This window comes from Oryzias latipes, chromosome 13 (assembly GCF_053564925.1).
Source record: "Oryzias latipes strain Hd-rR chromosome 13, Olatipes_Hd-rR_3.1".
Lineage (NCBI taxonomy): Eukaryota > Metazoa > Chordata > Actinopteri > Beloniformes > Adrianichthyidae > Oryzias > Oryzias latipes.
Window position 1 is genome coordinate 4,083,323 of NC_136249.1, and position 22,541 is coordinate 4,105,863.

The following is a 22,541-nucleotide window of genomic DNA, read 5'->3' on the forward strand; positions in this document are numbered from 1 at the left end:
TGGATGAAACAGAGAGAGCAATCACATAAGTAAACGGTCCAACCCATGGCAGCTTAGTGTGTACCCTTAGTGTGTAGCCAAGTGAATGGCTCATTAATAAGCCACTGTGTAACAAAGATGGGCTCTTGGGCTATAGAGGGGGACTTTTCCCTGAGGAAATTTGCTTAGGCTCAGGGATTCTTGTGATAAGCAAGAAAAATACTTAGGTGCACTTCATGTGTAAACAGCTCTCTGTCGTAGTCAAACTTAGCCTATAGCAAATTGGTCCAAATCAAAACAAAGGAATCCATCTTTGTGTGTGAGAGGAGAGTGTCTCTTTTGCAATACAAATTCAAACAGCCATTCCTTAGCTACACCAATGTAACACAAAAGATGCATGGTCCTAAACTTCCATTGTAAGTTGACTTACCTTTACTGAAGGAAAAGTCACAAAACATGACGAGTGTTTAATGATGCTCACCAAAAATACTAACGTTGAGTGCTGTTTCAACCAAAATATACATAAAAGAGGTTTACCACCAACTATCTGAAAATAGTTTATGCTAAAAAAGCATCAAGAGGATAGGACACAGAAAACAGAGCAAACAATAAACACGAGCAACAGGGTGCAACCAGAAGCACTTTCCAATCTGATACATTTCTTTCCCAAACCTACCTATTGCATTGACAAACTACAAGTGGACAACACAAGTGGCTTGAGTAGCTCAGTTGGTAGAGCATCAGACTTTTAATCTGAGGGTCCAGGGTTCGAGTCCCTGTTCGAGTGCCACACTATGGATGTAGCAGGAAATACAGGTGCTGTGCAAGCTCTTGAATTGATTCCTTATATTGGACACCAGTGCTAAAACTGCTACATTTCACACCTGTTACCAGCCAGTTCTTTTGCTCTTGCAACAATGTCCTGGCCCATTCCTCTCAACTGTACCAAATGATTCAATAACAGCCCATTGTCAATAAAAAAAGGTCTTTTGGAAGCTGAAATAGCTCAGCTGGGAGAGCGCTAGACTGAAGATCTAGAGGTCCTTGGTTCAATCCCGAGTTTCGGCAATCATGTACTTCTCCGTTTACATTTAATACTCAGTCACATCAATACTCGTATGTTAAATGTGTGCGATTCCCACTCTTACCATGCTCTCAAAAGCTCTCATTCCTTGCTTTTTCCTGGAATTTCCCATTTCCTTTATCCAACAATGCCACTTATTCACAAAATCGCATCCCGTTTGCATATCAAAAAAATACATATACACATACAAACCTTTTTTAAACGCATACTTCCCACCATGCTTCCATCCACTTGCCACTGATTAGTGGCTTTCTGTTTGTGCAAAAGTGGATGAAACAGAGAGAGCAATCACATAAGTAAACGGTCCAACCCATGGCAGCTTAGTGTGTACCCTTAGTGTGTAGCCAAGTGAATGGCTCATTAATAAGCCACTGTGTTTCAAAGATGGGCTCTTGGGCTATAGAGGGGGACTTTTCCCTGAGGAAATTTGCTTAGGCTCAGGGATTCTTGTGATAAGCAAGAAAAATACTTAGGTGCACTTCATGTGTAAACAGCTCTCTGTCGTAGTCAAACTTAGCCTATAGCAAATTGGTCCAAATCAAAACAAAGGAATCCATCTTTGTGTGTGAGAGGAGAGTGTCTCTTTTGCAATACAAATTCAAACAGCCATTCCTTAGCTACACCAATGTAACACAAAAGATGCATGGTCCTAAACTTCCATTTTAAGTTGACTTACCTCTACTGAAGGAAAAGTCACAAAACATGACGAGTGTTTAATCATGCTCACCAAAAATACTAACGTTGAGTGCTGTTTCAACCAAAATATACATAAAAGAGGTTTACCATCAACTATCTGAAAATAGTTTATGCTAAAAAAGCATCAAGAGGATAGGACACAGAAAACAGAGCAAACAATAAACACGAGCAACAGGGTGCAACCAGAAGCACTTTCCAATGTGATACATTTCTTTCCCAAACCTACCTATTGCATTGACAAACTACAAGTGGACAACACAAGTGGCTTGAGTAGCTCAGTTGGTAGAGCATCAGACTTTTAATCTGAGGGTCCAGGGTTCGAGTCCCTGTTCAAGTGCCACACTATGGATGTAGCAGGAAATACAGGTGCTGTGCAAGCTCTTGAATTGCTTCCTTACATTGGACAGCAGTGCTAAAATTGCTACATTTCACACCTGTTACCAGCCAGTTCTTTTGCTCTTGCAACAATGTCCTGGCCCATTCCTCTCAACTGTACCAAATGATTCAATAACAGCCCATTGTCAATAAAAAAAGGTCTTTTGGAAGCCAAAATAGCTCAGCTGGGAGAGCGCTAGACTGAAGATCTAGAGGTCTTTGGTTCAATCCTGAGTTTCGGCAATCACGTACTTCTCCGTTTACATTTAATACTCAGTCACATCAATACTCGTATGTTAAATGTGTGCGATTCCCACTCTTACCATGCTCTCAAAAGCTCTCATTCCTGGAATTTCCCATTTCCTTTATCCAACAATGCCACTTGATCAAAAAATCGCTTCCCGTTTGCATATCAAATAAATACATATACACATACACACCTTTTTTAAACGCATACTTCCCACCATGCTTCCATCCACTTGCCAATGATTAGTGGTTTTCTGTTTGTGCAAAAGTGGATGAAACAGAGAGAGCAATCACATAAGTAAACGGTCCAACCCATGGCAGCTTAGTGTGTACCCTTAGTGTGTAGCCAAGTGAATGGCTCATTAATAAGCCACTGTGTAACAAAGATGGGCTCTTGGGCTATAGAGGGGGACTTTTCCCTGAGGAAATTTGCTTAGGCTCAGGGATTCTTGTGATAAGCAAGAAAAATACTTAGGTGCACTTCATGTGTAAACAGCTCTCTGTCGTAGTCAAACTTAGCCTATAGCAAATTGGTCCAAATCAAAACAAAGGAATCCATCTTTGTGTGTGAGAGGAGAGTGTCTCTTTTGCAATACAAATTCAAACAGCCATTCCTTAGCTACACCAATGTAACACAAAAGATGCATGGTCCTAAACTTCCATTTTAAGTTGACTTACCTCTACTGAAGGAAAAGTCACAAAACATGACGAGTATTTAATGATGCTCACCAAAAATACTAACGTTGAGTGCTGTTTCAACCAAAATATACGTAAAAGAGGTTTACCATCAACTATCTGAAAATAGTTTATGCTAAAAAAGCATCAAGAGGATAGGACACAGAAAACAGAGCAAACAATAAACACGAGCAACAGGGTGCAACCAGAAGCACTTTCCAATCTGATGCATTTCTTTCCCAAACCTACCTATTGCATTGACAAACTACAAGTGGACAACACAAGTGGCTTGAGTAGCTCAGTTGGTAGAGCATCAGACTTTTAATCTGAGGGTCCAGGGTTCGAGTCCCTGTTCAAGTGCCACACTATGGATGTAGCAGGAAATACAGGTGCTGTGCAAGCTCTTGAATTGCTTACTTATATTGGACAGCAGTGCTAAAACTGCTACATTTCACACCTGTTACCAGCCAGTTCTTTTGCTCTTGCAACAATGTCCTGGCCCATTCCTCTCAACTGTACCAAATGATTCAATAACAGCCCATTGTCAATAAAAAAAGGTCTTTTGGAAGCTGAAATAGCTCAGCTGGGAGAGCGCTAGACTGAAGATCTAGAGGTCCTTGGTTCAATCCCGAGTTTCGGCAATCACGTACTTCTCCGTTTACATTTAATACTCAGTCACATCAATACTCGTATGTTAAATGTGTGCGATTCCCACTCTTACCATGCTCTCAAAAGCTCTCATTCCTGGCTTTTTCCTGGAATTTCCCATTTCCTTTATCCAACAATGCCACTTATTCACAAAATCGCTTCCCGTTTGCATATCAAATAAATACATATACACATACACACCTTTTTTAAACGCATACTTCCCACCATGCTTCCATCCACTTGCCACTGATTAGTGGCTTTCTGTTTGTGCAAAAGTGGATGAAACAGAGAGAGCAATCACATAAGTAAACGGTCCAACCCATGGGAGCTTAGTGTGTACCCTTAGTGTGTAGCCAAGTGAATGGCTCATTAATAAGCCACTGTGGCACAAAGATGGGCTCTTGGGCTATAGAGGGGACTTTTCCCTGAGGAAATTTGCTTAGGCTCAGGGATTCTTGTGATAAGCAAGAAAAATACTTAGGTGCACTTCATGTGTAAACAGCTCTCTGTCGTAGTCAAACTTAGCCTATAGCAAATTGGTCCAAATCAAAACAAAGGAATCCATCTTTGTGTGTGAGAGGAGAGTGTCTCTTTTGCAATACAAATTCAAACAGCCATTCCTTAGCTACACCAATGTAACACAAAAGATGCATGGTCCTAAACTTCCATTTTAAGTTGACTTACCTCTACTGAAGGAAAAGTCACAAAACATGACGAGTGTTTAGTGATGCTCACCAAAAATACTAACGTTGAGTGCTGTTTCAACCAAAATATACGTAAAAGAGGTTTACCATCAACTATCTGAAAATAGTTTATGCTAAAAAAGCATCAAGAGGATAGGACACAGAAAACAGAGCAAACAATAAACACGAGCAACAGGGTGCAACCAGAAGCACTTTCCAATGTGATACATTTCTTTCCCAAACCTACCTATTGCATTGACAAACTACAAGTGGACAACACAAGTGGCTTGAGTAGCTCAGTTGGTAGAGCATCAGACTTTTAATCTGAGGGTCCAGGGTTCGAGTCCCTGTTCAAGTGCCACACTATGGATGTAGCAGGAAATACAGGTGCTGTGCAAGCTCTTGAATTGCTTCCTTATATTGGACAGCAGTGCTAAAACTGCTACATTTCACACCTGTTACCAGCCAGTTCTTTTGCTCTTGCAACAATGTCCTGGCCCATTCCTCTCAACTGTACCAAATGATTCAATAACAGCCCATTGTCAATAAAAAAAGCTCTTTTGGAAGCCGAAATAGCTCAGCTGGGAGAGCGCTAGACTGAAGATCTAGAGATCCTTGGTTCAATCCCGAGTTTCGGCAATCACGTACTTCTCCGTTTACATTTAATACTCAGTCACATCAATACTCGTATGTTAAATGTGTGCGATTCCCACTCTTACCATGCTCTCAAAAGCTCTCATTCCTGGCTTTTTGCTGGAATTTCCCATTTCCTTTATCCAACAATGCCACTTATTCACAAAATCGCTTCCCGTTTGCATATCAAATAAATACATATACACATACACACCTTTTTTAAACGCATACTTCCCACCATGCTTCCATCCACTTGCCACTGATTAGTGGCTTTCTGTTTGTGCAAAAGTGGATGAAACAGAGAGAGCAATCACATAAGTAAACGGTCCAACCCATGGCAGCTTAGTGTGTACCCTTAGTGTGTAGCCAAGTGAATGGCTCATTAATAAGCCACTGTGGCACAAAGATGGGCTCTTGGGCTATAGAGGGGGACTTTTCCCTGAGGAAATTTGCTTAGGCTCAGGGATTCTTGTGATAAGCAAGAAAAATACTTAGGTGCACTTCATGTGTAAACAGCTCTCTGTCGTAGTCAAACTTAGCCTATAGCAAATTGGTCCAAATCAAAACAAAGGAATCCATCTTTGTGTGTGAGAGGAGAGTGTCTCTTTTGCAATACAAATTCAAACAGCCATTCCTTAGCTACACCAATGTAACACAAAAGATGCATGGTCCTAAACTTCCATTGTAAGTTGACTTACCTTTACTGAAGGAAAAGTCACAAAACATGACGAGTGTTTAATGATGCTCACCAAAAATACTAACGTTGAGTGCTGTTTCAACCAAAATATACATAAAAGAGGTTTACCACCAACTATCTGAAAATAGTTTATGCTAAAAAAGCATCAAGAGGATAGGACACAGAAAACAGAGCAAACAATAAACACGAGCAACAGGGTGCAACCAGAAGCACTTTCCAATCTGATACATTTCTTTCCCAAACCTACCTATTGCATTGACAAACTACAAGTGGACAACACAAGTGGCTTGAGTAGCTCAGTTGGTAGAGCATCAGACTTTTAATCTGAGGGTCCAGGGTTCGAGTCCCTGTTCAAGTGCCACACTATGGATGTAGCAGGAAATACAGGTGCTGTGCAAGCTCTTGAATTGCTTACTTATATTGGACAGCAGTGCTAAAACTGCTACATTTCACACCTGTTACCAGCCAGTTCTTTTGCTCTTGCAACAATGTCCTGGCCCATTCCTCTCAACTGTACCAAATGATTCAATAACAGCCCATTGTCAATAAAAAAAGTTCTTTTGGAAGCCGAAATAGCTCAGCTGGGAGAGCGCTAGACTGAAGATCTAGAGGTCCTTGGTTCAATCCCGAGTTTCGGCAATCACGTACTTCTCCGTTTACATTTAATACTCAGTCACATCAATACTCGTATGTTAAATGTGTGCGATTCCCACTCTTACCATGCTCTCAAAAGCTCTCATTCCTGGCTTTTTCCTGGAATTTCCCATTTCCTTTATCCAACAATGCCACTTATTCACAAAATCGCTTCCCGTTTGCATATCAAATAAATACATATACACATACACACCTTTTTTAAACGCATACTTCCCACCATGCTTCCATCCACTTGCCACTGATTAGTGGCTTTCTGTTTGTGCAAAAGTGGATGAAACAGAGAGAGCAATCACATAAGTAAACGGTCCAACCCATGGGAGCTTAGTGTGTACCCTTAGTGTGTAGCCAAGTGAATGGCTCATTAATAAGCCACTGTGGCACAAAGATGGGCTCTTGGGCTATAGAGGGGACTTTTCCCTGAGGAAATTTGCTTAGGCTCAGGGATTCTTGTGATAAGCAAGAAAAATACTTAGGTGCACTTCATGTGTAAACAGCTCTCTGTCGTAGTCAAACTTAGCCTATAGCAAATTGGTCCAAATCAAAACAAAGGAATCCATCTTTGTGTGTGAGAGGAGAGTGTCTCTTTTGCAATACAAATTCAAACAGCCATTCCTTAGCTACACCAATGTAACACAAAAGATGCATGGTCCTAAACTTCCATTTTAAGTTGACTTACCTCTACTGAAGGAAAAGTCACAAAACATGACGAGTGTTTAATGATGCTCACCAAAAATACTAACGTTGAGTGCTGTTTCAACCAAAATATACGTAAAAGAGGTTTACCATCAACTATCTGAAAATAGTTTATGCTAAAAAAGCATCAAGAGGATAGGACACAGAAAACAGAGCAAACAATAAACACGAGCAACAGGGTGCAACCAGAAGCACTTTCCAATGTGATACATTTCTTTCCCAAACCTACCTATTGCATTGACAAACTACAAGTGGACAACACAAGTGGCTTGAGTAGCTCAGTTGGTAGAGCATCAGACTTTTAATCTGAGGGTCCAGGGTTCGAGTCCCTGTTCAAGTGCCACACTATGGATGTAGCAGGAAATACAGGTGCTGTGCAAGCTCTTGAATTGCTTCCTTACATTGGACAGCAGTGCTAAAATTGCTACATTTCACACCTGTTACCAGCCAGTTCTTTTGCTCTTGCAACAATGTCCTGGCCCATTCCTCTCAACTGTACCAAATGATTCAATAACAGCCCATTGTCAATAAAAAAAGGTCTTTTGGAAGCCAAAATAGCTCAGCTGGGAGAGCGCTAGACTGAAGATCTAGAGGTCTTTGGTTCAATCCTGAGTTTCGGCAATCACGTACTTCTCCGTTTACATTTAATACTCAGTCACATCAATACTCGTATGTTAAATGTGTGCGATTCCCACTCTTACCATGCTCTCAAAAGCTCTCGTTCCTGGAATTTCCCATTTCCTTTATCCAACAATGCCACTTATTCACAAAATCGCTTCCCGTTTGCATATCAAATAAATACATATACACATACACACCTTTTTTAAACGCATACTTCCCACCATGCTTCCATCCACTTGCCAATGATTAGTGGTTTTCTGTTTGTGCAAAAGTGGATGAAACAGAGAGAGCAATCACATAAGTAAACGGTCCAACCCATGGCAGCTTAGTGTGTACCCTTAGTGTGTAGCCAAGTGAATGGCTCATTAATAAGCCACTGTGTAACAAAGATGGGCTCTTGGGCTATAGAGGGGGACTTTTCCCTGAGGAAATTTGCTTAGGCTCAGGGATTCTTGTGATAAGCAAGAAAAATACTTAGGTGCACTTCATGTGTAAACAGCTCTCTGTCGTAGTCAAACTTAGCCTATAGCAAATTGGTCCAAATCAAAACAAAGGAATCCATCTTTGTGTGTGAGAGGAGAGTGTCTCTTTTGCAATACAAATTCAAACAGCCATTCCTTAGCTACACCAATGTAACACAAAAGATGCATGGTCCTAAACTTCCATTGTAAGTTGACTTACCTTTACTGAAGGAAAAGTCACAAAACATGACGAGTGTTTAATGATGCTCACCAAAAATACTAACGTTGAGTGCTGTTTCAACCAAAATATACATAAAAGAGGTTTACCACCAACTATCTGAAAATAGTTTATGCTAAAAAAGCATCAAGAGGATAGGACACAGAAAACAGAGCAAACAATAAACACGAGCAACAGGGTGCAACCAGAAGCACTTTCCAATCTGATACATTTCTTTCCCAAACCTACCTATTGCATTGACAAACTACAAGTGGACAACACAAGTGGCTTGAGTAGCTCAGTTGGTAGAGCATCAGACTTTTAATCTGAGGGTCCAGGGTTTGAGTCCCTGTTCGAGTGCCACACTATGGATGTAGCAGGAAATACAGGTGCTGTGCAAGCTCTTGAATTGATTCCTTATATTGGACAGCAGTGCTAAAACTGCTACATTTCACACCTGTTACCACCCAGTTCTTTTGCTCTTGCAACAATGTCCTGGCCCATTCCTCTCAACTGTACCAAATGATTCAATAACAGCCCATTGTCAATAAAAAAAGGTCTTTTGGAAGCTGAAATAGCTCAGCTGGGAGAGCGCTAGACTGAAGATCTAGAGGTCCTTGGTTCAATCCCGAGTTTCGGCAATCATGTACTTCTCCGTTTACATTTAATACTCAGTCACATCAATACTCGTATGTTAAATGTGTGCGATTCCCACTCTTACCATGCTCTCAAAAGCTCTCATTCCTTGCTTTTTCCTGGAATTTCCCATTTCCTTTATCCAACAATGCCACTTATTCACAAAATCGCATCCCGTTTGCATATCAAAAAAATACATATACACATACAAACCTTTTTTAAACGCATACTTCCCACCATGCTTCCATCCACTTGCCACTGATTAGTGGCTTTCTGTTTGTGCAAAAGTGGATGAAACAGAGAGAGCAATCACATAAGTAAACGGTCCAACCCATGGCAGCTTAGTGTGTACCCTTAGTGTGTAGCCAAGTGAATGGCTCATTAATAAGCCACTGTGTTTCAAAGATGGGCTCTTGGGCTATAGAGGGGGACTTTTCCCTGAGGAAATTTGCTTAGGCTCAGGTATTCTTGTGATAAGCAAGAAAAATACTTAGGTGCACTTCATGTGTAAACAGCTCTCTGTCGTAGTCAAACTTAGCCTATAGCAAATTGGTCCAAATCAAAACAAAGGAATCCATCTTTGTGTGTGAGAGGAGAGTGTCTCTTTTGCAATACAAATTCAAACAGCCATTCCTTAGCTACACCAATGTAACACAAAAGATGCATGGTCCTAAACTTCCATTTTAAGTTGACTTACCTCTACTGAAGGAAAAGTCACAAAACATGACGAGTGTTTAATCATGCTCACCAAAAATACTAACGTTGAGTGCTGTTTCAACCAAAATATACATAAAAGAGGTTTACCATCAACTATCTGAAAATAGTTTATGCTAAAAAAGCATCAAGAGGATAGGACACAGAAAACAGAGCAAACAATAAACACGAGCAACAGGGTGCAACCAGAAGCACTTTCCAATGTGATACATTTCTTTCCCAAACCTACCTATTGCATTGACAAACTACAAGTGGACAACACAAGTGGCTTGAGTAGCTCAGTTGGTAGAGCATCAGACTTTTAATCTGAGGGTCCAGGGTTCGAGTCCCTGTTCAAGTGCCACACTATGGATGTAGCAGGAAATACAGGTGCTGTGCAAGCTCTTGAATTGCTTCCTTACATTGGACAGCAGTGCTAAAATTGCTACATTTCACACCTGTTACCAGCCAGTTCTTTTGCTCTTGCAACAATGTCCTGGCCCATTCCTCTCAACTGTACCAAATGATTCAATAACAGCCCATTGTCAATAAAAAAAGGTCTTTTGGAAGCCAAAATAGCTCAGCTGGGAGAGCGCTAGACTGAAGATCTAGAGGTCTTTGGTTCAATCCTGAGTTTCGGCAATCACGTACTTCTCCGTTTACATTTAATACTCAGTCACATCAATACTCGTATGTTAAATGTGTGCGATTCCCACTCTTACCATGCTCTCAAAAGCTCTCATTCCTGGAATTTCCCATTTCCTTTATCCAACAATGCCACTTATTCACAAAATCGCTTCCCGTTTGCATATCAAATAAATACATATACACATACACACCTTTTTTAAACGCATACTTCCCACCATGCTTCCATCCACTTGCCAATGATTAGTGGTTTTCTGTTTGTGCAAAAGTGGATGAAACAGAGAGAGCAATCACATAAGTAAACGGTCCAACCCATGGCAGCTTAGTGTGTACCCTTAGTGTGTAGCCAAGTGAATGGCTCATTAATAAGCCACTGTGTAACAAAGATGGGCTCTTGGGCTATAGAGGGGGACTTTTCCCTGAGGAAATTTGCTTAGGCTCAGGGATTCTTGTGATAAGCAAGAAAAATACTTAGGTGCACTTCATGTGTAAACAGCTCTCTGTCGTAGTCAAACTTAGCCTATAGCAAATTGGTCCAAATCAAAACAAAGGAATCCATCTTTGTGTGTGAGAGGAGAGTGTCTCTTTTGCAATACAAATTCAAACAGCCATTCCTTAGCTACACCAATGTAACACAAAAGATGCATGGTCCTAAACTTCCATTTTAAGTTGACTTACCTCTACTGAAGGAAAAGTCACAAAACATGACGAGTGTTTAGTGATGCTCACCAAAAATACTAACGTTGAGTGCTGTTTCAACCAAAATATACGTAAAAGAGGTTTACCATCAACTATCTGAAAATAGTTTATGCTAAAAAAGCATCAAGAGGATAGGACACAGAAAACAGAGCAAACAATAAACACGAGCAACAGGGTGCAACCAGAAGCACTTTCCAATGTGATACATTTCTTTCCCAAACCTACCTATTGCATTGACAAACTACAAGTGGACAACACAAGTGGCTTGAGTAGCTCAGTTGGTAGAGCATCAGACTTTTAATCTGAGGGTCCAGGGTTCGAGTCCCTGTTCAAGTGCCACACTATGGATGTAGCAGGAAATACAGGTGCTGTGCAAGCTCTTGAATTGCTTCCTTATATTGGACAGCAGTGCTAAAACTGCTACATTTCACACCTGTTACCAGCCAGTTCTTTTGCTCTTGCAACAATGTCCTGGCCCATTCCTCTCAACTGTACCAAATGATTCAATAACAGCCCATTGTCAATAAAAAAAGCTCTTTTGGAAGCCGAAATAGCTCAGCTGGGAGAGCGCTAGACTGAAGATCTAGAGATCCTTGGTTCAATCCCGAGTTTCGGCAATCACGTACTTCTCCGTTTACATTTAATACTCAGTCACATCAATACTCGTATGTTAAATGTGTGCGATTCCCACTCTTACCATGCTCTCAAAAGCTCTCATTCCTGGCTTTTTCCTGGAATTTCCCATTTCCTTTATCCAACAATGCCACTTATTCACAAAATCGCTTCCCGTTTGCATATCAAATAAATACATATACACATACACACCTTTTTTAAACGCATACTTCCCACCATGCTTCCATCCACTTGCCACTGATTAGTGGCTTTCTGTTTGTGCAAAAGTGGATGAAACAGAGAGAGCAATCACATAAGTAAACGGTCCAACCCATGGGAGCTTAGTGTGTACCCTTAGTGTGTAGCCAAGTGAATGGCTCATTAATAAGCCACTGTGGCACAAAGATGGGCTCTTGGGCTATAGAGGGGACTTTTCCCTGAGGAAATTTGCTTAGGCTCAGGGATTCTTGTGATAAGCAAGAAAAATACTTAGGTGCACTTCATGTGTAAACAGCTCTCTGTCGTAGTCAAACTTAGCCTATAGCAAATTGGTCCAAATCAAAACAAAGGAATCCATCTTTGTGTGTGAGAGGAGAGTGTCTCTTTTGCAATACAAATTCAAACAGCCATTCCTTAGCTACACCAATGTAACACAAAAGATGCATGGTCCTAAACTTCCATTTTAAGTTGACTTACCTCTACTGAAGGAAAAGTCACAAAACATGACGAGTGTTTAATGATGCTCACCAAAAATACTAACGTTGAGTGCTGTTTCAACCAAAATATACGTAAAAGAGGTTTACCATCAACTATCTGAAAATAGTTTATGCTAAAAAAGCATCAAGAGGATAGGACACAGAAAACAGAGCAAACAATAAACACGAGCAACAGGGTGCAACCAGAAGCACTTTCCAATGTGATACATTTCTTTCCCAAACCTACCTATTGCATTGACAAACTACAAGTGGACAACACAAGTGGCTTGAGTAGCTCAGTTGGTAGAGCATCAGACTTTTAATCTGAGGGTCCAGGGTTCGAGTCCCTGTTCAAGTGCCACACTATGGATGTAGCAGGAAATACAGGTGCTGTGCAAGCTCTTGAATTGCTTCCTTACATTGGACAGCAGTGCTAAAATTGCTACATTTCACACCTGTTACCAGCCAGTTCTTTTGCTCTTGCAACAATGTCCTGGCCCATTCCTCTCAACTGTACCAAATGATTCAATAACAGCCCATTGTCAATAAAAAAAGGTCTTTTGGAAGCCAAAATAGCTCAGCTGGGAGAGCGCTAGACTGAAGATCTAGAGGTCTTTGGTTCAATCCTGAGTTTCGGCAATCACGTACTTCTCCGTTTACATTTAATACTCAGTCACATCAATACTCGTATGTTAAATGTGTGCGATTCCCACTCTTACCATGCTCTCAAAAGCTCTCATTCCTGGAATTTCCCATTTCCTTTATCCAACAATGCCACTTATTCACAAAATCGCTTCCCGTTTGCATATCAAATAAATACATATACACATACACACCTTTTTTAAACGCATACTTCCCACCATGCTTCCATCCACTTGCCAATGATTAGTGGTTTTCTGTTTGTGCAAAAGTGGATGAAACAGAGAGAGCAATCACATAAGTAAACGGTCCAACCCATGGCAGCTTAGTGTGTACCCTTAGTGTGTAGCCAAGTGAATGGCTCATTAATAAGCCACTGTGTAACAAAGATGGGCTCTTGGGCTATAGAGGGGGACTTTTCCCTGAGGAAATTTGCTTAGGCTCAGGGATTCTTGTGATAAGCAAGAAAAATACTTAGGTGCACTTCATGTGTAAACAGCTCTCTGTCGTAGTCAAACTTAGCCTATAGCAAATTGGTCCAAATCAAAACAAAGGAATCCATCTTTGTGTGTGAGAGGAGAGTGTCTCTTTTGCAATACAAATTCAAACAGCCATTCCTTAGCTACACCAATGTAACACAAAAGATGCATGGTCCTAAACTTCCATTTTAAGTTGACTTACCTCTACTGAAGGAAAATCCACAAAAGATGACGAGTATTTAATGATACTCACCAAAAATACTAACGTTGAGTGCTGTTTCAACCAAAATATACGTAAAAGAGGTTTACCATCAACTATCTGAAAATAGTTTATGCTAAAAAAGCATCAAGAGGATAGGACACAGAAAACAGAGCAAACAATAAACACGAGCAACAGGGTGCAACCAGAAGCACTTTCCAATCTGATGCATTTCTTTCCCAAACCTACCTATTGCATTGACAAACTACAAGTGGACAACACAAGTGGCTTGAGTAGCTCAGTTGGTAGAGCATCAGACTTTTAATCTGAGGGTCCAGGGTTCGAGTCCCTGTTCAAGTGCCACACTATGGATGTAGCAGGAAATACAGGTGCTGTGCAAGCTCTTGAATTGCTTACTTATATTGGACAGCAGTGCTAAAACTGCTACATTTCACACCTGTTACCAGCCAGTTCTTTTGCTCTTGCAACAATGTCCTGGCCCATTCCTCTCAACTGTACCAAATGATTCAATAACAGCCCATTGTCAATAAAAAAAGGTCTTTTGGAAGCTGAAATAGCTCAGCTGGGAGAGCGCTAGACTGAAGATCTAGAGGTCCTTGGTTCAATCCCGAGTTTCGGCAATCACGTACTTCTCCGTTTACATTTAATACTCAGTCACATCAATACTCGTATGTTAAATGTGTGCGATTCCCACTCTTACCATGCTCTCAAAAGCTCTCATTCCTGGCTTTTTCCTGGAATTTCCCATTTCCTTTATCCAACAATGCCACTTATTCACAAAATCGCTTCCCGTTTGCATATCAAATAAATACATATACACATACACACCTTTTTTAAACGCATACTTCCCACCATGCTTCCATCCACTTGCCACTGATTAGTGGCTTTCTGTTTGTGCAAAAGTGGATGAAACAGAGAGAGCAATCACATAAGTAAACGGTCCAACCCATGGGAGCTTAGTGTGTACCCTTAGTGTGTAGCCAAGTGAATGGCTCATTAATAAGCCACTGTGGCACAAAGATGGGCTCTTGGGCTATAGAGGGGACTTTTCCCTGAGGAAATTTGCTTAGGCTCAGGGATTCTTGTGATAAGCAAGAAAAATACTTAGGTGCACTTCATGTGTAAACAGCTCTCTGTCGTAGTCAAACTTAGCCTATAGCAAATTGGTCCAAATCAAAACAAAGGAATCCATCTTTGTGTGTGAGAGGAGAGTGTCTCTTTTGCAATACAAATTCAAACAGCCATTCCTTAGCTACACCAATGTAACACAAAAGATGCATGGTCCTAAACTTCCATTTTAAGTTGACTTACCTCTACTGAAGGAAAAGTCACAAAACATGACGAGTGTTTAATGATGCTCACCAAAAATACTAACGTTGAGTGCTGTTTCAACCAAAATATACGTAAAAGAGGTTTACCATCAACTATCTGAAAATAGTTTATGCTAAAAAAGCATCAAGAGGATAGGACACAGAAAACAGAGCAAACAATAAACACGAGCAACAGGGTGCAACCAGAAGCACTTTCCAATGTGATACATTTCTTTCCCAAACCTACCTATTGCATTGACAAACTACAAGTGGACAACACAAGTGGCTTGAGTAGCTCAGTTGGTAGAGCATCAGTCTTTTAATCTGAGGGTCCAGGGTTCGAGTCCCTGTTCAAGTGCCACACTATGGATGTAGCAGGAAATACAGGTGCTGTGCAAGCTCTTGAATTGCTTCCTTATATTGGACAGCAGTGCTAAAACTGCTACATTTCACACCTGTTACCAGCCAGTTCTTTTGCTCTTGCAACAATGTCCTGGCCCATTCCTCTCAACTGTACCAAATGATTCAATAACAGCCCATTGTCAATAAAAAAAGCTCTTTTGGAAGCCGAAATAGCTCAGCTGGGAGAGCGCTAGACTGAAGATCTAGAGATCCTTGGTTCAATCCCGAGTTTCGGCAATCACGTACTTCTCCGTTTACATTTAATACTCAGTCACATCAATACTCGTATGTTAAATGGGTGCGATTCCCACTCTTACCATGCTCTCAAAAGCTCTCATTCCTGGCTTTTTGCTGGAATTTCCCATTTCCTTTATCCAACAATGCCACTTATTCACAAAATCGCTTCCCGTTTGCATATCAAATAAATACATATACACATACACACCTTTTTTAAACGCATACTTCCCACCATGCTTCCATCCACTTGCCACTGATTAGTGGCTTTCTGTTTGTGCAAAAGTGGATGAAACAGAGAGAGCAATCACATAAGTAAACGGTCCAACCCATGGCAGCTTAGTGTGTACCCTTAGTGTGTAGCCAAGTGAATGGCTCATTAATAAGCCACTGTGGCACAAAGATGGGCTCTTGGGCTATAGAGGGGGACTTTTCCCTGAGGAAATTTGCTTAGGCTCAGGGATTCTTGTGATAAGCAAGAAAAATACTTAGGTGCACTTCATGTGTAAACAGCTCTCTGTCGTAGTCAAACTTAGCCTATAGCAAATTGGTCCAAATCAAAACAAAGGAATCCATCTTTGTGTGTGAGAGGAGAGTGTCTCTTTTGCAATACAAATTCAAACAGCCATTCCTTAGCTACACCAATGTAACACAAAAGATGCATGGTCCTAAACTTCCATTGTAAGTTGACTTACCTTTACTGAAGGAAAAGTCACAAAACATGACGAGTGTTTAATGATGCTCACCAAAAATACTAACGTTGAGTGCTGTTTCAACCAAAATATACATAAAAGAGGTTTACCACCAACTATCTGAAAATAGTTTATGCTAAAAAAGCATCAAGAGGATAGGACACAGAAAACAGAGCAAACAATAAACACGAGCAACAGGGTGCAACCAGAAGCACTTTCCAATGTGATACATTTCTTTCCCAAACCTACCTATTGCATTGACAAACTACAAGTGGACAACACAAGTGGCTTGAGTAGCTCAGTTGGTAGAGCATCAGACTTTTAATCTGAGGGTCCAGGGTTCGAGTCCCTGTTCAAGTGCCACACTATGGATGTAGCAGGAAATACAGGTGCTGTGCAAGCTCTTGAATTGCTTCCTTATATTGGACAGCAGTGCTAAAACTGCTACATTTCACACCTGTTACCAGCCAGTTCTTTTGCTCTTGCAACAATGTCCTGGCCCATTCCTCTCAACTGTACCAAATGATTCAATAACAGCCCATTGTCAATAAAAAAAGGTCTTTTGGAAGCCGAAATAGCTCAGCTGGGAGAGCGCTAGACTGAAGATCTAGAGGTCCTTGGTTCAATCCCGAGTTTCGGCAATCACGTACTTCTCCGTTTACATTTAATACTCAGTCACATCAATACTCGTATGTTAAATGTGTGCGATTCCCACTCTTACCATGCTCTCAAAAGCTCTCATTCCTGGCTTTTTCCTGGAATTTCCCATTTCCTTTATCCAACAATGCCACTTATTCACAAAATCGCTTCCCGTTTGCATATCAAATAAATACATATACACATACACACCTTTTTTAAACGCATACTTCCCACCATGCTTCCATCCACTTGCCACTGATTAGTGGCTTTCTGTTTGTGCAAAAGTGGATGAAACAGAGAGAGCAATCACATAAGTAAACGGTCCAACCCATGGGAGCTTAGTGTGTACCCTTAGTGTGTAGCCAAGTGAATGGCTCATTAATAAGCCACTGTGGCACAAAGATGGGCTCTTGGGCTATAGAGGGGACTTTTCCCTGAGGAAATTTGCTTAGGCTCAGGGATTCTTGTGATAAGCAAGAAAAATACTTAGGTGCACTTCATGTGTAAACAGCTCTCTGTCGTAGTCAAACTTAGCCTATAGCAAATTGGTCCAAATCAAAACAAAGGAATCCATCTTTGTGTGTGAGAGGAGAGTGTCTCTTTTGCAATACAAATTCAAACAGCCATTCCTTAGCTACACCAATGTAACACAAAAGATGCATGGTCCTAAACTTCCATTTTAAGTTGACTTACCTCTACTGAAGGAAAAGTCACAAAACATGACGAGTGTTTAATGATGCTCACCAAAAATACTAACGTTGAGTGCTGTTTCAACCAAAATATACGTAAAAGAGGTTTACCATCAACTATCTGAAAATAGTTTATGCTAAAAAAGCATCAAGAGGATAGGACACAGAAAACAGAGCAAACAATAAACACGAGCAACAGGGTGCAACCAGAAGCACTTTCCAATGTGATACATTTCTTTCCCAAACCTACCTATTGCATTGACAAACTACAAGTGGACAACACAAGTGGCTTGAGTAGCTCAGTTGGTAGAGCATCAGACTTTTAATCTGAGGGTCCAGGGTTCGAGTCCCTGTTCAAGTGCCACACTATGGATGTAGCAGGAAATACAGGTGCTGTGCAAGCTCTTGAATTGCTTCCTTACATTGGACAGCAGTGCTAAAATTGCTACATTTCACACCTGTTACCAGCCAGTTCTTTTGCTCTTGCAACAATGTCCTGGCCCATTCCTCTCAACTGTACCAAATGATTCAATAACAGCCCATTGTCAATAAAAAAAGGTCTTTTGGAAGCCAAAATAGCTCAGCTGGGAGAGCGCTAGACTGAAGATCTAGAGGTCTTTGGTTAAATCCTGAGTTTCGGCAATCACGTACTTCTCCTTTTACATTTAATACTCAGTCACATCAATACTCGTATGTTAAATGTGTGCGATTCCCACTCTTACCATGCTCTCAAAAGCTCTCGTTCCTGGAATTTCCCATTTCCTTTATCCAACAATGCCACTTATTCACAAAATCGCTTCCCGTTTGCATATCAAATAAATACATATACACATACACACCTTTTTTAAACGCATACTTCCCACCATGCTTCCATCCACTTGCCAATGATTAGTGGTTTTCTGTTTGTGCAAAAGTGGATGAAACAGAGAGAGCAATCACATAAGTAAACGGTCCAACCCATGGCAGCTTAGTGTGTACCCTTAGTGTGTAGCCAAGTGAATGGCTCATTAATAAGCCACTGTGTAACAAAGATGGGCTCTTGGGCTATAGAGGGGGACTTTTCCCTGAGGAAATTTGCTTAGGCTCAGGGATTCTTGTGATAAGCAAGAAAAATACTTAGGTGCACTTCATGTGTAAACAGCTCTCTGTCGTAGTCAAACTTAGCCTATAGCAAATTGGTCCAAATCAAAACAAAGGAATCCATCTTTGTGTGTGAGAGGAGAGTGTCTCTTTTGCAATACAAATTCAAACAGCCATTCCTTAGCTACACCAATGTAACACAAAAGATGCATGGTCCTAAACTTCCATTTTAAGTTGACTTACCTCTACTGAAGGAAAAGTCACAAAACATGACGAGTATTTAATGATGCTCACCAAAAATACTAACGTTGAGTGCTGTTTCAACCAAAATATACGTAAAAGAGGTTTACCATCAACTATCTGAAAATAGTTTATGCTAAAAAAGCATCAAGAGGATAGGACACAGAAAACAGAGCAAACAATAAACACGAGCAACAGGGTGCAACCAGAAGCACTTTCCAATGTGATACATTTCTTTCCCAAACCTACCTATTGCATTGACAAACTACAAGTGGACAACACAAGTGGCTTGAGTAGCTCAGTTGGTAGAGCATCAGACTTTTAATCTGAGGGTCCAGGGTTCGAGTCCCTGTTCAAGTGCCACACTATGGATGTAGCAGGAAATACAGGTGCTGTGCAAGCTCTTGAATTGCTTACTTATATTGGATAGCAGGGCTAAAACTGCTACATTTCACACCTGTTACCAGCCAGTTCTTTTGCTCTTGCAACAATGTCCTGGCCCATTCCTCTCAACTGTACCAAATGATTCAATAACAGCCCATTGTCAATAAAAAAAGGTCTTTTGGAAGCTGAAATAGCTCAGCTGGGAGAGCGCTAGACTGAAGATCTAGAGGTCCTTGGTTCAATCCCGAGTTTCGGCAATCACGTACTTCTCCGTTTACATTTAATACTCAGTCACATCAATACTCGTATGTTAAATGTGTGCGATTCCCACTCTTACCATGCTCTCAAAAGCTCTCATTCCTGGCTTTTTCCTGGAATTTCCCATTTCCTTTATCCAACAATGCCACTTATTCACAAAATCGCTTCCCGTTTGCATATCAAATAAATACATATACACATACACACCTTTTTTAAACGCATACTTCCCACCATGCTTCCATCCACTTGCCACTGATTAGTGGCTTTCTGTTTGTGCAAAAGTGGATGAAACAGAGAGAGCAATCACATAAGTAAACGGTCCAACCCATGGGAGCTTAGTGTGTACCCTTAGTGTGTAGCCAAGTGAATGGCTCATTAATAAGCCACTGTGGCACAAAGATGGGCTCTTGGGCTATAGAGGGGACTTTTCCCTGAGGAAATTTGCTTAGGCTCAGGGATTCTTGTGATAAGCAAGAAAAATACTTAGGTGCACTTCATGTGTAAACAGCTCTCTGTCGTAGTCAAACTTAGCCTATAGCAAATTGGTCCAAATCAAAACAAAGGAATCCATCTTTGTGTGTGAGAGGAGAGTGTCTCTTTTGCAATACAAATTCAAACAGCCATTCCTTAGCTACACCAATGTAACACAAAAGATGCATGGTCCTAAACTTCCATTTTAAGTTGACTTACCTCTACTGAAGGAAAAGTCACAAAACATGACGAGTGTTTAATGATGCTCACCAAAAATACTAACGTTGAGTGCTGTTTCAACCAAAATATACGTAAAAGAGGTTTACCATCAACTATCTGAAAATAGTTTATGCTAAAAAAGCATCAAGAGGATAGGACACAGAAAACAGAGCAAACAATAAACACGAGCAACAGGGTGCAACCAGAAGCACTTTCCAATGTGATACATTTCTTTCCCAAACCTACCTATTGCATTGACAAACTACAAGTGGACAACACAAGTGGCTTGAGTAGCTCAGTTGGTAGAGCATCAGACTTTTAATCTGAGGGTCCAGGGTTCGAGTCCCTGTTCAAGTGCCACACTATGGATGTAGCAGGAAATACAGGTGCTGTGCAAGCTCTTGAATTGCTTCCTTACATTGGACAGCAGTGCTAAAATTGCTACATTTCACACCTGTTACCAGCCAGTTCTTTTGCTCTTGCAACAATGTCCTGGCCCATTCCTCTCAACTGTACCAAATGATTCAATAACAGCCCATTGTCAATAAAAAAAGGTCTTTTGGAAGCCGAAATAGCTCAGCTGGGAGAGCGCTAGACTGAAGATCTAGAGGTCCTTGGTTCAATCCCGAGTTTCGGCAATCACGTACTTCTCCGTTTACATTTAATACTCAGTCACATCAATACTCGTATGTTAAATGTGTGCGATTCCCACTCTTACCATGCTCTCAAAAGCTCTCATTCCTGGCTTTTTCCTGGAATTTCCCATTTCCTTTATCCAACAATGCCACTTATTCACAAAACCGCTTCCCGTTTGCATATCAAATAAATACATATACACATACACACCTTTTTTAAACGCATACTTCCCACCATGCTTCCATCCACTTGCCACTGATTAGTGGCTTTCTGTTTGTGCAAAAGTGGATGAAACAGAGAGAGCAATCACATAAGTAAACGGTCCAACCCATGGGAGCTTAGTGTGTACCCTTAGTGTGTAGCCAAGTGAATGGCTCATTAATAAGCCACTGTGGCACAAAGATGGGCTCTTGGGCTATAGAGGGGACTTTTCCCTGAGGAAATTTGCTTAGGCTCAGGGATTCTTGTGATAAGCAAGAAAAATACTTAGGTGCACTTCATGTGTAAACAGCTCTCTGTCGTAGTCAAACTTAGCCTATAGCAAATTGGTCCAAATCAAAACAAAGGAATCCATCTTTGTGTGTGAGAGGAGAGTGTCTCTTTTGCAATACAAATTCAAACAGCCATTCCTTAGCTACACCAATGTAACACAAAAGATGCATGGTCCTAAACTTCCATTTTAAGTTGACTTACCTCTACTGAAGGAAAAGTCACAAAACATGACGAGTGTTTAATGATGCTCACCAAAAATACTAACGTTGAGTGCTGTTTCAACCAAAATATACGTAAAAGAGGTTTACCATCAACTATCTGAAAATAGTTTATGCTAAAAAAGCATCAAGAGGATAGGACACAGAAAACAGAGCAAACAATAAACACGAGCAACAGGGTGCAACCAGAAGCACTTTCCAATGTGATACATTTCTTTCCCAAACCTACCTATTGCATTGACAAACTACAAGTGGACAACACAAGTGGCTTGAGTAGCTCAGTTGGTAGAGCATCAGACTTTTAATCTGAGGGTCCAGGGTTCGAGTCCCTGTTCAAGTGCCACACTATGGATGTAGCAGGAAATACAGGTGCTGTGCAAGCTCTTGAATTGCTTCCTTATATTGGACAGCAGTGCTAAAACTGCTACATTTCACACCTGTTACCAGCCAGTTCTTTTGCTCTTGCAACAATGTCCTGGCCCATTCCTCTCAACTGTACCAAATGATTCAATAACAGCCCATTGTCAATAAAAAAAGCTCTTTTGGAAGCCGAAATAGCTCAGCTGGGAGAGCGCTAGACTGAAGATCTAGAGATCCTTGGTTCAATCCCGAGTTTCGGCAATCACGTACTTCTCCGTTTACATTTAATACTCAGTCACATCAATACTCGTATGTTAAATGTGTGCGATTCCCACTCTTACCATGCTCTCAAAAGCTCTCATTCCTGGCTTTTTGCTGGAATTTCCCATTTCCTTTATCCAACAATGCCACTTATTCACAAAATCGCTTCCCGTTTGCATATCAAATAAATACATATACACATACACACCTTTTTTAAACGCATACTTCCCACCATGCTTCCATCCACTTGCCACTGATTAGTGGCTTTCTGTTTGT

The 22,541-nt window shown here is 40.9% G+C and overlaps 29 non-coding genes across 29 annotated transcripts; all 29 read left to right on the top strand.

Moving 5' to 3' along the window:
- Nucleotides 1-693: 693 nt before the first annotated feature.
- trnak-uuu (transfer RNA lysine (anticodon UUU)) lies at nucleotides 694-766 on the top strand. Its single transcript has one exon. It is a non-coding gene; the product is annotated as a tRNA-Lys (tRNA).
- Nucleotides 767-974: 208 nt separating this feature from the next.
- Nucleotides 975-1,047, top strand: trnaf-gaa (transfer RNA phenylalanine (anticodon GAA)). The gene has a single exon. It is a non-coding gene; the product is annotated as a tRNA-Phe (tRNA).
- Nucleotides 1,048-2,023: 976 nt separating this feature from the next.
- trnak-uuu (transfer RNA lysine (anticodon UUU)) lies at nucleotides 2,024-2,096 on the top strand. Its single transcript has one exon. It is a non-coding gene; the product is annotated as a tRNA-Lys (tRNA).
- A 1,246-nt stretch (nucleotides 2,097-3,342) lies between these two features.
- On the top strand, nucleotides 3,343-3,415 carry trnak-uuu (transfer RNA lysine (anticodon UUU)). Its single transcript has one exon. It is a non-coding gene; the product is annotated as a tRNA-Lys (tRNA).
- Nucleotides 3,416-3,623: 208 nt separating this feature from the next.
- On the top strand, nucleotides 3,624-3,696 carry trnaf-gaa (transfer RNA phenylalanine (anticodon GAA)). The gene has a single exon. It is a non-coding gene; the product is annotated as a tRNA-Phe (tRNA).
- A 975-nt stretch (nucleotides 3,697-4,671) lies between these two features.
- On the top strand, nucleotides 4,672-4,744 carry trnak-uuu (transfer RNA lysine (anticodon UUU)). Its single transcript has one exon. It is a non-coding gene; the product is annotated as a tRNA-Lys (tRNA).
- Nucleotides 4,745-4,952: 208 nt separating this feature from the next.
- Nucleotides 4,953-5,025, top strand: trnaf-gaa (transfer RNA phenylalanine (anticodon GAA)). Its single transcript has one exon. It is a non-coding gene; the product is annotated as a tRNA-Phe (tRNA).
- Nucleotides 5,026-6,001: 976 nt separating this feature from the next.
- trnak-uuu (transfer RNA lysine (anticodon UUU)) lies at nucleotides 6,002-6,074 on the top strand. Its single transcript has one exon. It is a non-coding gene; the product is annotated as a tRNA-Lys (tRNA).
- Nucleotides 6,075-6,282: 208 nt separating this feature from the next.
- On the top strand, nucleotides 6,283-6,355 carry trnaf-gaa (transfer RNA phenylalanine (anticodon GAA)). Its single transcript has one exon. It is a non-coding gene; the product is annotated as a tRNA-Phe (tRNA).
- Nucleotides 6,356-7,330: 975 nt separating this feature from the next.
- trnak-uuu (transfer RNA lysine (anticodon UUU)) lies at nucleotides 7,331-7,403 on the top strand. The gene has a single exon. It is a non-coding gene; the product is annotated as a tRNA-Lys (tRNA).
- Nucleotides 7,404-8,649: 1,246 nt separating this feature from the next.
- trnak-uuu (transfer RNA lysine (anticodon UUU)) lies at nucleotides 8,650-8,722 on the top strand. The gene has a single exon. It is a non-coding gene; the product is annotated as a tRNA-Lys (tRNA).
- Nucleotides 8,723-8,930: 208 nt separating this feature from the next.
- trnaf-gaa (transfer RNA phenylalanine (anticodon GAA)) lies at nucleotides 8,931-9,003 on the top strand. Its single transcript has one exon. It is a non-coding gene; the product is annotated as a tRNA-Phe (tRNA).
- A 976-nt stretch (nucleotides 9,004-9,979) lies between these two features.
- On the top strand, nucleotides 9,980-10,052 carry trnak-uuu (transfer RNA lysine (anticodon UUU)). Its single transcript has one exon. It is a non-coding gene; the product is annotated as a tRNA-Lys (tRNA).
- A 1,246-nt stretch (nucleotides 10,053-11,298) lies between these two features.
- trnak-uuu (transfer RNA lysine (anticodon UUU)) lies at nucleotides 11,299-11,371 on the top strand. The gene has a single exon. It is a non-coding gene; the product is annotated as a tRNA-Lys (tRNA).
- Nucleotides 11,372-11,579: 208 nt separating this feature from the next.
- trnaf-gaa (transfer RNA phenylalanine (anticodon GAA)) lies at nucleotides 11,580-11,652 on the top strand. The gene has a single exon. It is a non-coding gene; the product is annotated as a tRNA-Phe (tRNA).
- Nucleotides 11,653-12,627: 975 nt separating this feature from the next.
- Nucleotides 12,628-12,700, top strand: trnak-uuu (transfer RNA lysine (anticodon UUU)). The gene has a single exon. It is a non-coding gene; the product is annotated as a tRNA-Lys (tRNA).
- A 1,246-nt stretch (nucleotides 12,701-13,946) lies between these two features.
- trnak-uuu (transfer RNA lysine (anticodon UUU)) lies at nucleotides 13,947-14,019 on the top strand. The gene has a single exon. It is a non-coding gene; the product is annotated as a tRNA-Lys (tRNA).
- Nucleotides 14,020-14,227: 208 nt separating this feature from the next.
- On the top strand, nucleotides 14,228-14,300 carry trnaf-gaa (transfer RNA phenylalanine (anticodon GAA)). Its single transcript has one exon. It is a non-coding gene; the product is annotated as a tRNA-Phe (tRNA).
- Nucleotides 14,301-15,275: 975 nt separating this feature from the next.
- trnak-uuu (transfer RNA lysine (anticodon UUU)) lies at nucleotides 15,276-15,348 on the top strand. The gene has a single exon. It is a non-coding gene; the product is annotated as a tRNA-Lys (tRNA).
- A 208-nt stretch (nucleotides 15,349-15,556) lies between these two features.
- trnaf-gaa (transfer RNA phenylalanine (anticodon GAA)) lies at nucleotides 15,557-15,629 on the top strand. Its single transcript has one exon. It is a non-coding gene; the product is annotated as a tRNA-Phe (tRNA).
- Nucleotides 15,630-16,605: 976 nt separating this feature from the next.
- On the top strand, nucleotides 16,606-16,678 carry trnak-uuu (transfer RNA lysine (anticodon UUU)). Its single transcript has one exon. It is a non-coding gene; the product is annotated as a tRNA-Lys (tRNA).
- A 208-nt stretch (nucleotides 16,679-16,886) lies between these two features.
- On the top strand, nucleotides 16,887-16,959 carry trnaf-gaa (transfer RNA phenylalanine (anticodon GAA)). Its single transcript has one exon. It is a non-coding gene; the product is annotated as a tRNA-Phe (tRNA).
- Nucleotides 16,960-17,934: 975 nt separating this feature from the next.
- trnak-uuu (transfer RNA lysine (anticodon UUU)) lies at nucleotides 17,935-18,007 on the top strand. Its single transcript has one exon. It is a non-coding gene; the product is annotated as a tRNA-Lys (tRNA).
- Nucleotides 18,008-19,253: 1,246 nt separating this feature from the next.
- On the top strand, nucleotides 19,254-19,326 carry trnak-uuu (transfer RNA lysine (anticodon UUU)). Its single transcript has one exon. It is a non-coding gene; the product is annotated as a tRNA-Lys (tRNA).
- Nucleotides 19,327-19,534: 208 nt separating this feature from the next.
- trnaf-gaa (transfer RNA phenylalanine (anticodon GAA)) lies at nucleotides 19,535-19,607 on the top strand. The gene has a single exon. It is a non-coding gene; the product is annotated as a tRNA-Phe (tRNA).
- Nucleotides 19,608-20,582: 975 nt separating this feature from the next.
- trnak-uuu (transfer RNA lysine (anticodon UUU)) lies at nucleotides 20,583-20,655 on the top strand. The gene has a single exon. It is a non-coding gene; the product is annotated as a tRNA-Lys (tRNA).
- A 208-nt stretch (nucleotides 20,656-20,863) lies between these two features.
- On the top strand, nucleotides 20,864-20,936 carry trnaf-gaa (transfer RNA phenylalanine (anticodon GAA)). Its single transcript has one exon. It is a non-coding gene; the product is annotated as a tRNA-Phe (tRNA).
- A 975-nt stretch (nucleotides 20,937-21,911) lies between these two features.
- trnak-uuu (transfer RNA lysine (anticodon UUU)) lies at nucleotides 21,912-21,984 on the top strand. Its single transcript has one exon. It is a non-coding gene; the product is annotated as a tRNA-Lys (tRNA).
- A 208-nt stretch (nucleotides 21,985-22,192) lies between these two features.
- On the top strand, nucleotides 22,193-22,265 carry trnaf-gaa (transfer RNA phenylalanine (anticodon GAA)). Its single transcript has one exon. It is a non-coding gene; the product is annotated as a tRNA-Phe (tRNA).
- The last annotated feature ends 276 nt before the right edge of the window (nucleotides 22,266-22,541 follow it).